We start from the raw sequence: 12,522 nt of genomic DNA, 5'->3' as shown, positions 1-12,522 counted from the left end.
GTATAGTTTTCATTTTCCTGCCCTGACTTCAGAGAAGTAGATTCCAAAAGGGAGATTCTCCAGCACTGATCTCTGTTTTACTCCACTAGTGACTATCCTCTCAGTGGAGGCAGATTCCATTATTCTAACTTCTTGTTTCCTATCAGTGACATTGGGCAGCAAATGGGTTTATACTGAACTTTATAAGTTTATCTATAATGCCCAAGTGAGATATTGTGTTGAACATCTTGGCCAGGTTGAGATAAGCAGTTTGCACTACTTTGCCCTTGTCCAAAGATTTAGTGACTTTCTCGAAGAAGTTCACCAGATTAAGTATGCATGGCCTGCCTTTGAAAAAACCATACAGTGTAGGGTCCAATGTTTGTATGTTTCCCATGTCATTATTTATCAGATCAATGTTAATCCATTGCATTGTATATGAAACTAATCATACATATGGTTCTATAGTTCCTCAGGTCTGTGGAAGCCACCCCCCCTTGCATACAGGAATAACTACTGCAGTTCTCAATTCATTTGGCATGAAGCCTGTTTGGGTGCTGTGGTTAAACAGAGATTCTAGTGGGCCTGACAGATCATGTTTCGTGTTATTCAGGAGGCATGCTGGGATATTATCAGGGCTGATCAAAGCAGTGTTCTTGGCCTTAGACAGTGCAATGAGGACCTGCTTCTTAGTGATATCTGGCTGAGAAATGCTGGGGGGTATTTCCGGGGGGGATGGTGACTGGGTGGTAATAAGGAGTAAAATCGGAGCTAAACTGCTCAGCCAGCTTATTTGCTATATCCACTGGCTTCGTATAAGTGGTTCCATTCACCATTAGTCTGGCAAAGTGCTAGGTATTGCCTTTAAAGTCAGAAACATAACTGAAGAAAGCCTGATTGTTGTCCTAAGCTTGTCTTTTTCTCCAATTATTAATTGATCATAAGTGACAGTCTGCATATTGATACTAACATTATTTTATCTCCATTGTTTTCATCTGATATAACTTCTTTGTCTGATGGTAATTCATCTGGGTCTTATCTACCAGATTTTTTGCTACATTCTGGATTTTATAGATAGTTCAGGTCAACTACATCATTAAAACAGATACAAAAGCTTTCACTAAGGACTGTTTTGCATGACTGTGACATTTTCAGTTAGAAGATGTTTAGCTTGCTGCAGTGGATCTCTGGGAGTGTGTGTGTGTGTGTGTGTGTGTGTGTGTGTGTGTGTGTGTGTGTGTGTGTGTGTGTATTTTGGAGGGCCAAGTTTCATATCATTGTAAAAAATCACTAGGACTGTGCATGTTGGTAAAACTGAATTTGTATTATTCGTCTTCTCATGGTATTAACTAATTTTTATGTGCCATATCCAACTATATATGAAAGAAACTGTCAGCTAGTATGCTATGTTAGCATTTTTATTTTTCATTTACCAGTTTACATTTAGTCTGTACTTTTGCTCTTCACCCCATTACATACTTATTTTAGAATTTGGAGTAAGGGGCTTTTGCTTTAATTTATTTATGTTTACCACTGACATTCCTCATCTGACTATGAGCTGCTTGATTTTGGCTTCTATTGCTTATGATCAGTATGCCAGGTACTACACTGGGAGGTGGGGCCATCTGTATGGAATAGAAGGGAAATGGGAAAGTAGTTGCCTCACTTTTGCCTCATAAATGAAGGGATCAGAGGTGGTGAGGAGGTGGACAGTGAAGCTGGAAGGCATTGCTATATAATCTGTAAGGCATGCTAGGACTTTTTTCTTTAAGTCCCTTCCCCAAGTTTGCCAATGTCACCTTGTTGGCTGAGCACACAAAAAAAGTGAGAATATTGGTGACCTCACTCTGGGCTCTAGGGTGAACATGTCTCCTTTGTCATCTCATATGCCAAACCCTGCAGTCAAGCTGAGCACACAACAAAAAGTGGTAGTAATGGTGACCTCACTCTGAGCCCTAGGGTGAACATGTCTCCTTTACTTTCTCATATGCAAAACCCTGCAGTCATTCCAAGCCCTGGTCTCTACTAGGACCTGCAGAATACTCCATCCATACCAGCACCCCCCCCCCCAGGATAGATATCTTTGTCCTCTCTGCCAGCTCTGGCAAATAACTGAGCCACTAACCAAACATAGATTAAAAAATATTTTTAAGCTTTTATCCCTGGACCTTTGCCAAAAAGTCATTTTTAGCTAAACCTAGTTGGACAAACCTTGTAAACAAAACCAAAATAAAAATAAAATAAAACAAAATAATCTTTGGCCATTGCAAGAGCAGTATCCTTATATTTCCTCAGGCTGGCATGGCTACTACTGTTTTTCTGCTGGGTGATTTATATTTGAGTTAGTTTCGTTCTTACTATCATTTAGTTGTTTTATTGGTATATATACAGTAATCAGCTTCTAGATATTTTTAGCTGCAGTGGCAACCTCATACTGATTCTTGCTTTTGTTGATGCACTTTTAATTGGTCCTTTGTTCTTTTATGCTTGCTTTGAAGTTAATTATTTTATCATCTCTTTTTCTTAGGTTTGCTTTTTGTCTTGACTGATAACTTTTTTTTTCCATCTTAAAATTCTTAGCTTCCTGCATTGCTCACTTCCATTCCCTCCTCCAACCGTCTTCTGTTTCTCCTTTTCAACAATAGAGAGGCAGTTGGGCTGAACATTCCTTTTCACTTTTCAATCAGTTTGCATTCCTAACTTACCTTTCTAGGTTATGGGCATTTTACTAACTTAAAAGTGACTCCTAACATCAGGATGGCTAATCTTTACTTCAAAATTTCAGAGGGAACACACTCTTGTTTTCACTTCATTTATATTTACTTGATGTTGTGGGGCAGGTTCCAAAAGATTTCTGCACTAATGTGGAGTGTGTCACAAAAGAAAATACTGCCAGCCCAGCTATCTGGAATTTTGTAAATGCTTATATGTCATTTTTGAATATCAGCAGGATGCAATTGCTTGTGTTACCACTATATTAGAACTGTATGCTGTCTGTATATCAAGCTGCTGGTACAGAAGTGTGTGTGTAAAGTAATGAGCTTAAGGATGTGTCCACAGTGTACCCTACTGGCAAAGAACAGAAATGTATATAAACTATTGCACCTGTGCAAATGTATATGTTTTAACAGCGGGAACTAAAACATAGAGGCTTAACTTGCAAAACTTCAAGATAATAGTTGAAATTAAATTGGTTTATAATTGTGCTATAAAAGTTAGTTTCAATGCAGCAAGGAGACAGGATGTTTAGAACTAAGGAGCCTTCTGCATTGTATTGTAGGTGTTTTATTGTTTTATGTCTTCTAGCAGCTGCAGACATCTGAAGGCTATGTGTTTTCACAGGGAGATGCTAGATGGTGCAACAGTGGGGGTTGTTTGTGAGCCTGGTAAACTGAATTCAGGCGACAAAGTGATGCCATGCTGCAAGCATCAAAGCAGCAATATTTGAGATATTAATTTAAGAACTCTCTGAGAAAGGGGGGGTTGCATTTGTCTTTGACCTGACAACATCCACTCATCACCTCTCCACTTGCCTTGCTGTAAGTAAGTTAACTAGGTTACAATAATTTCTTTTAAGTTCAGTTAGGAACACAGTAAAGATTCGTTTAGATGTTTTCTGTATTGATTTGAGACTGTCCTACAATATTGTTTTAAATATTTTCTGTGATTTTCAACTCTGATGTCACTGTGAATACATATTTAGTGTTGTCTTGTCCTTTTATTATTTATTATTAAATATATTTAAACCTTTCAATTGTGGCTGGTCTGTTTAGATATATTTAAACTCTTAGTGTACTTGCATATCTATTTGGTGACACTGTACAGGCCATGCCTAATAGCCTGGCTCTTGGTCAAACTACCATTTGGATTAATAGTAACATTACACAGTAAAACTGGACACCATTTGCTAAGGGCCTTAAAGTAGCTGATAAGTAGTGGCTGGTGGTGGTGGATGATACCTTATAGTCTGGGCAGAAGGGGGCATAGCTAATAAACCTGTGCCAGTCTTTCCCAGGTGTGTGTGTGTGTGTGTGTGTGTGCGTGTATATATCAAACCACAAAGTGTTTGTGTCTGTCAGCTACTTGAGCAGGGACACAAAGCACTGGTTGGACAGAGAGAATGCTGGAGGTCTTGATTTGGCCACTCAGCTCAGATCTCAACCATATAGCTGTGCCAGTGGGGAGTCTTATTGGGGATCTGGAGAACAGGGGAGAAACCAGCCCCAGACTGACTGTAGTCTCTGCGTGCTCTTAAGGGAAATTGCACTTTACTGTGTGTGTGTGCTTATCCTCCCAGTGTGTACATCCTCCCACTGTTGCTTGTGATGAGGATTGAGGCTTCCTGATTACTGGGCCAGTGCAGGGGTGTCACATATTTATTGGTGGGCAGTGGTGGGATATCCACATCACATATTAATTGGCTTGTAGTGGTGGAATATCCACATATTAGGATTCAGTGGTGTGGATATTGTATTCCTTCATCCTGTAAATAGTGGTCACTAAGGAAGGTGTTTGTACTCTCAGTCAGCCACACAGTGAACATTCAGAGTTTCATATCACAATTGTTTCATTTATTTATTTTTTTGTTAGCTTAGTTAGTCAGGGAGAGCAGGCAAACATGTCAGCAGAGGAGTATGGCAAGCTGACAAGGAGCCAATTCGCTGAGATGTGCCAGGCTAAAGGACTGGTACATGCTAACCTGACTAAAGCAGAGATGATTGTAGCCTTGCTGGCCTTGGAGATGCACAACTCTCAGAAAACAGACATTCAGCCTTTACACAGAGGACTTAAAACTCTGAAGTTAAAGAGACTTGAACTGGAGGCCAAGCCTGTGGAAATAGAAGCAGCAAAGCGACTGAGACATCTGGAGGCTGAGGAAAATGAGTAACTGTAACATCTGGAAGCTGAGCAGAATGAGAGGCAGATGTAACATGGAAAGAAGTTGCTGACTCTTTGCCTGGGTCATGAAGGTAATGGGGAAGGGATTAACTGGGCCCCAAAAGCGACAGAGGTCAGTAAATTTCTTCCACAGTTTATAGAGAGGGATAATTTTGATAGTTTTATTCATATGCTTGAAAGGGTATGTAAACAGTATAATGATGACCAAGGGCTCTGGGTATGGTTCCATCCTGACCCCCTTACTCCATGGAAAAGCTGTGCTATTTCAAAATTGTCTGATACTGATTACTTAAATTATAATATGGTCAAAAACTATTTGTTAGAATGTTTTAAGTTAACACCTGAAGCTTATAGGAAAAAGTTTTGTGAGCATAGATGCAAGGCAGACGAAAATGTGAGTGAATATTTTGCTTGAACTAAGCATTTATTTTCACAGGTGGGTGAGTGGATGTCAGGTCACCACTTTTGAAGGGCTGGCAGACCTTTTGGTGATGGAACAAGACCTTATCATTTTGCCTGAGGTCATAAGATTCTGGTTAGCAGATAGAGAATGTAACACAGCAGATGAGTTGGGAAAAAGAGAGACCTACACTTAGCAAGCAGGGCATCACTGCACAGGAAAGGGATACCCAGTGCTGCTCAGGGGTCTAAGGGAACCCATGGTGGGCAGCTTAGACCACCCCAATAGAGTCCACCAGTAGCAGTGAAAGCCACTAATCCAGGTGCACATCCAGGACCAAGGGTTAACTGTTTTAAATGCAACTAGTGGGGGCATGTAGCATATAGATATCCATAGAGGCAAGGTGAGGAACAAAAGGGGAGACCCAGTAAGTGGGAATGACAGAATGCCAGTAGTAAGCTGTCTGGAGACAAGGGTACTAAACTACCACAAGAGATGATATCCTATTTTAGTAGATGAAAAAGAGGTCACTGCTAAGAGAGGTACAGCCTCTGACCTAATCATTGTGAAGCCTGCAATGGTTAAAGAGGAGCACTACTTGCTTGGGCAGTCTACTCTGGTCAGAACTTTAGGAGAGACCCCATTCCAAATACCTTTGGCTAGGGTTTACCTTGACTGGGAGGGTGGAAAAGGAAGCCAGCATCTAGTTGTGTTTGAAGATATCCCTGCAGATGTCCTGATAGGGAATGATTTTGATAATACAGTACCTTGTGTGCATGCAGTGACATGCAGTCAGGCTTGAAGACAAGCACTGGGGTCTAGTAGACTGGGGGAGACCCACACAGACTGCACACTTGCAGCCAGAACTGGTGAGGTGGTTACTTCAGGGAGGGAGCTACCCTGCAGCAGTGAGACTGAAGGTGAGCCACAGCTGCTTGTGTGTACTGATGTTTCCTTGGACAGAGTGACTGCAAGGGCAGAGGTGAGTAGTAGTATCCAGGCTGACAGTGAGCCACAGCTATCTGTGAATACCCGACTTCCTGTCAGAGCTGGGAAGGGTTACAAACATAGCGTTGAGACAGAATCAGCTCTCAGACCTTACATTACAAAGCCTGAGGGAGGTAGCCAGTGAGTCAACTGATACTCAAGGGAAAGGGGAATCTGTATACTAGAACAAAGGATTACTGTATAGAGAGTGGACCCATGAGGGAGGGCTAGAGGGTGAGAGAGTACAGCGGTTGGTAGTGCCTACCAACTGACACTTCTTGTCATAGCCCATGATATTCCCTTTGCAGGCCATGTGGGCTTAAAGTGTACCAAGAGATGTATTATGCAGAACTTTTATTGGCCTGAGATTTCTAGAGATGTAACAGGGTACTGCAGGACCTGTGAGCAGTGCCAAAAGGTAGACAAGGCAGGGGACAAGGTCAGAGCTCCTTTGATGCATTTGCCTGTGATTGAGGAGCCATTTCAGAGGGTAGCTATGGATATCATGGGGCCTCTGAGTACCTCAAGTTCCACAGGGAAAAGGTATATCCTAGTGGTAGTAGATTATTCTACTAGATACCCTGAAGTGGTGGCCCTATCCTCCATTGAAGCAGAAAAGGTGGCAAATGCTTTGTTAGAGATTTTTAGCAGGGTAGGTTTTCCAAAAGAAATACTGACTGATAGAGGTGCCAGTTTAACATCAGACCTTCTGTATTGTCTGTGGAAGAACTGTGGGTGAACCACCTAAAGATCATCCCCTACCATTCCCAGCCTAATGGTCTTGTGGAGAGGTTAAACTCTACACTCAAGACCATGATACGGGCATTTGCAGAACAGTTCAAGACACAAATACGACTCTGTCATTGTCCATGTTGGAGTGAATGACTTGAGACATACCTCCCTGGACTACATGAAAAGAGACAAGGAAGAGCTCTCAGATTATGTGGCCCAGGCAGGTATGACCCTAGCCCTGAGTAGCATCCTGCCTTTGCCCAGAATTACACCACAGAATAAGGACAAAATGATTTACTTCAACAATAGGCTAAGCTTCTGGTCTCATTCAAAGGGTATCCAGTATCTGTCTACCAAGGACGACATGATCGACAAACCACAATGCTTTGCAGAGATTGTCTGCATATGTCGCCCCTGGGATTCAGGTTACTGGCTAAGGCTCTTGCCACCCCCATAGTGCCTTTTTTAGGCAAGGCTCAAAGGACAAAACCACCACTGTAATGGGTACACGTATGCAAAATCTGAAGGTAATGCTACTCAATGCTAGAAGATGCTACTCAATGCTAGAAGTTTAAATGCACTCTCTCAAGGCACTCCTAAAAATGGAGAACATTGATATCTGTGCAGTAACTGAGAGCTGATTCAAGGCTCTAGAGAGCACCCCTGCAATACCACACTTTTCGGCCACTGAACCAGAACTGAAACACTAAAGGTGGAGGAGTGTCCATATTCACAAAGGATATTCACACCTCCAGGCTAGTTGCCCAACACAATGAATCCGAAATTCTCCAGGTGCATCTAACACTAGGTAAGACTGCAATCCAAAATGTAGCTTGCTACAGATCCCCCACCATGTCCCAAGATTCTCACTACATCTTTCTAAACATACTGGAAAATATTAAGATACAACCAAACACCATAATACTGGGTGATTTCAACTATCCTGCCATTAACTGGGAAAGCTACTTGTGTACCAACACCTTTGCCCAATGGTTCTTGGAATTTATAAATTCCAATGCCCTGGATCAACTAATACATAGTCCCACCAGGGGCTCCAATATCCTGGACCTGGTCATTACCAACATGGGAAATCGATGCTCCAATGCCAGTGGTGACCCCCTCGATGGTTAGGTCTGACCATAAGCTAATCACCTTTGACATCCACATCCCACCCCCACCCCCCAGTAAGGAAACATCCGTAAAAAGCTTCTCCAAGGCCAATTTCATGCTACTCAAGTCAGAAGTCACAAACTTCATGATATCCATGCAGACAAACTGAAAGTTTGACTGCTGAATCCTACACTAAAGCACTGTACGAGCACATCCACTCATGCATGAATCATGCCATCCCAAACAGAACCAATATGCTCTCCTCCAAAAAAAAGGAAGCCAATCTGGTGGTCCCCTGTCATAAACAAACTATACAACAGAAGGAAGAAACTGCTGCAGAAAAGAAGAAAATCCTAGGATGCAAAAAACTCCCTTACCAGTATCAGTAAGAAGCTGAGATCCCTCATAAAATCCTCCAAAGCTAGTTACGAAAATAAAATTGCCAAAGATTCCAAAGACAACCACAAGGCATTCTATAGCTATGTCAAGAATCTAAATGGCAATGCTCAGATCTGCTCTGAGCTACAACAGAATGGCATTAAATATACTGATCCCAAGGACATTGTCAATATTCTGGCAGATTGATTCAGTGCCAATTTCACCCCCCTTCTCACCACCTGAAGGGCCCATCTCAATACTGGAAGATTGCCAAATTCCAGTAATCATGGCCACACAGTTATAAACCACACTCTCCAAAGCTAAGAATACAGCATCCATGGGATCAGACAACATCCTGGGCTGTGTACTATATGAACTACAGAATGAACTGGCACCTCACCCAAGTGTCATATTTAATCATAGCCTCATCTTAGGCTTCATGCCCACTGAGTGGCGCGCAGCTACAGTTATCCCACTCCACAAGAGGGGATCCACCTTGGATCCTGGGAACTACCATCCCATCAGTCTGATGAGCCTGATCTGTAAGGCCATGGAACGTATTGTCAAGGAACTTATAAACAAAGACATTGGCATCCTTCAGACACTGGACCCCACCCAGTCTGGGTTTGTGAAGGGCCGATCGCATCTCCTGAACCTGATTGACTTCTCTGAATCAGTCTCCAGAGCTATGGATGAGGGTAAAACAGTCCACACAGCCTATCTGGACCTCACCAAGACCTTTGACACCATCCCCCACTCTGGAATCATAGATAAACTTACTAAGCTGGGCATAAATCCCTACGTCACTCAATGGGTTGCCAACTGGCTTACTGACAGAACCCACACTGTAAAAGTAGCTGACTCCAAATCCAGCTCAGACAAGTAACAAGTGGAGTACCTCAGGGTTCAGTCCTGGGACCGCTCTTGTTTGGCGTCTACTTCTCTGAAGTACAGGCCAACACTAAGGAACTCTAGCTAACAAAGTTTTCAGATGATTGCAAACTGGGACCCTTTACTGAATCCCTGAATGATGTGGATATTCTACAAAAGGGCCTTACAGAAACAGATGCTTGGTGCCAGAGCCATGGGCTCAAGCTCAATGCCAAGAAGTGTATAGTTATCCCCTTTGGGAAAAACCATGTACCTATGAATTACCACATAGGTGGCAGTACACTAAACATCGTAAGTGTGATAAGAGGCGTAAGAACACAGGTGGACATTGGCCTCACCTTCAATAACCACATTGCCACAACAGTCAGGAACTCCTTCTATGTGGCACACCTCATCACTAAGGGCTTTTCATCCAGAAAAAAGGAGGTCATTGTCCCACTGTACTCATCCCTCATTAGACCCATCATAGAGTACAATGCCCCATTTGGTATGTACCTCAGAAGACATCTGCAATAACTGGAAAGGCTGCAGAAACACCTCATTAAAAGAATCACAGGCCTAAAGCAGATGCCCTATGCTGACCGACTAAAAAAAACTCCGGCTATACTCTGTCACATATCGTCTACTCAGAGGCATTCTCTGCTTAACATACAAGGCTATGTCAAACCCAGAGCTGTTGGACATGCTACAATGAAAGAAATCCCAATCCATCAGTGCCACACGCTCCAGGGACCTAAACCTTGTCATCACAATGAACAAAACATGCTGGAGGGATAGGTTCCTGACCCAGAGACTCCCTATACTCTGGAATAGACTGCCCATACATGTCAAGCAGAGTGCCTCCTTGGCCCTCTTCAAAAGGAACCTTGACGACTGGATGGGAGATAGGAAATTTACCCTGGAGATCATGTCAGTCACCCTGCTAGACAGGGCTCCAGGGAAGTAAATATTGTGGGAAGAAATAGCCAGGTAATTGTTATGGCTAGGCGTGTATAGGCCATAGGGTCGATAGCCTAGTACTAATCTATGAACCTATGAACCTAAACATTTGCCCCATCTGTTTTTTGCTTACAGACAGGTTCCCCAGGAATCCACAGGTTTTTCACCCTTCGAGTTGCTGTATGAGCATAGGGTGAGGGGACCTCTAGATTTGATTCTAGATGAGTGGGAGGGTGAGTGTGAATCCCACAAGGAGTCTGTTGTGGCATATGTCCTAAACCCCAGGACAAGGTTCAAGGAACTCATGGGCTTGGTACAGGAGAACCTGGCAGAAGCCCAATAGTATAAAAAGGTCTGGTATGACAAGAATGCTTGAGCTAGAGAGTATGCTGTGGGGCAGCAGGTAATGGTTCTCATTCCTGTCAGACACAACAATCTGCAGGCAGCTTGGGTGGGACCCTTCAAGGTGGTAAGGAAGGTCAGTGATGTTAACTACATGGTAGAACTGCTAGGCAGGAGGCAGGGGAATAAATTGTACCATGTTAACATGATGAAACCTTACCGTGATAGGGAGGCCGTTGTGCTGAGTATTTGCAGTGGATGGTTGGAGGAGTCTGAGGGGGGATCTGTTGACTAATCTTCTCAGTGAGGCTCAGACTGACAGGTCAGTGGAAAGGGCAGCAGTGTCTTAGCAGCTACAGTATACCCTACCCAGGTTAAAGAAATCCGAGCAGTGTTACAGGAGTTTAGGGTCATGTTCACTGGGAAATCAGGGTGCACCCACCTGGTGCGGCACCAGGTGGATACAGGATCCCAAAAGCCTATTAACTCATTCACTCCAATGGAGCTCAGAAAGTTTGCTTTGTAACTTCCAATGGGCAGAGCCTAAGCCTTTTGACAGAATCAAAGTGTGTCCTCACATTTCAAACAAATGTTCATATTTCTGGAACCATAGGTGTTATGAAAGAGTATAAATGGGAAACTGTTCAGCACAAACTATTCTTATAGTGGCAGTATTCTTTAGCTTCTAGGTCTTAAACTAAATTTTAAACAACTTACAATATCTCAGCAGCCACTCAGGTTAGACAACTATTGTCAGCAATATTTTATTAATCTAGCTGAGAGCTTTCATATGAGGCTAAGGAGTTGTTTCTCTGTTACTTGGTTGTTGAGATATTTAGAAAATGTTGAAATGATATCTATATAAATTAATATCATAAAAACAACAGTTAATATCTATTTACCTGCACTAAACAGAGGTCAAATATTAATGCTGTTGAGTTTGTTATTGTGTAAGCTGTAAGATGAAATATTTTAAAACCTTGTACATAGCATGGTTTTGGAATTATTGGTGCAAATATGAACAAGCAATATTTGACGCGTAAAGGTGTCAGTAAAAGTTAACTGCAGATGCACCTGGAGGCATCACTCAGATGTAATGAGTTAAGTGGGCCCCTTATAGGGTGCCTGACAGAGTTAAACAGACTCCAAGGGAGGAGATACAGGAAATGTTGGAACTAGGGGTAATCCAGGAGTCCATCAGTCCCTGGGCCTCCCCAGTGGTGCTGGTACCAAAGAAGGATGGCAGCACCAGGTTCTGTGTGGACTGAGGAAAATTGAATAGTCACATAAGAGTCAGATTCTTACCCCAGACCTAGAACAGATGAAGCCCTAGAGCAGCTGGGTGGGGCTAAGTATTGTACCACTATTGATCTTACCAAGGGTTACTGACAGGTGCCCTTGACTCCCAGTGCTTGGGAGAGGTCAGCCTTTGTGACTCCTTTCAGGTTGTATGAATTTATGAAGATGCCTTTGGGGTGAAAAATGCCCCATCAACTTTACAGAGGCTGGTCGATCATATCTTAGCAGGAGCAGGAGATTTCACCCTTGCTTACCTGGATGATATTGCCATCTACAGCCATTCCTGGCAAGAGCACCTTCAGTATGTCAGGGAGGTGCTGGGAAGACTACAGAGGACAGGGCTGACCATTAAGCTCAGCAAATGTCAGGTGGGTATGGCTGAGCTCACCTACCTGGGACATAGAGAGGGGAGTGATAAGATCTGGACAGAATCTGCCAATGTGGAAGCCATTCAGGCATGGCCAGGCCTTGTTAACAAAAAGCAAGTGAGGGCATTCTTAGGGACAGCATGGTACTAAATAAAGATTGTCCCCAGTTATAGTACCATAGCTGCTCCTCTCACAGAC

The sequence above is a fragment of the Protopterus annectens genome, chromosome 10.part0, assembly GCF_019279795.1.
Source record: "Protopterus annectens isolate FY-2018-M chromosome 10.part0, PAN1.0, whole genome shotgun sequence".
NCBI classification, from domain to species: Eukaryota; Metazoa; Chordata; order Ceratodontiformes; family Protopteridae; genus Protopterus; species Protopterus annectens.
The sequence above is the reverse complement of the archived record's forward strand: the minus strand, read 5'-3'. Positions refer to the sequence as shown.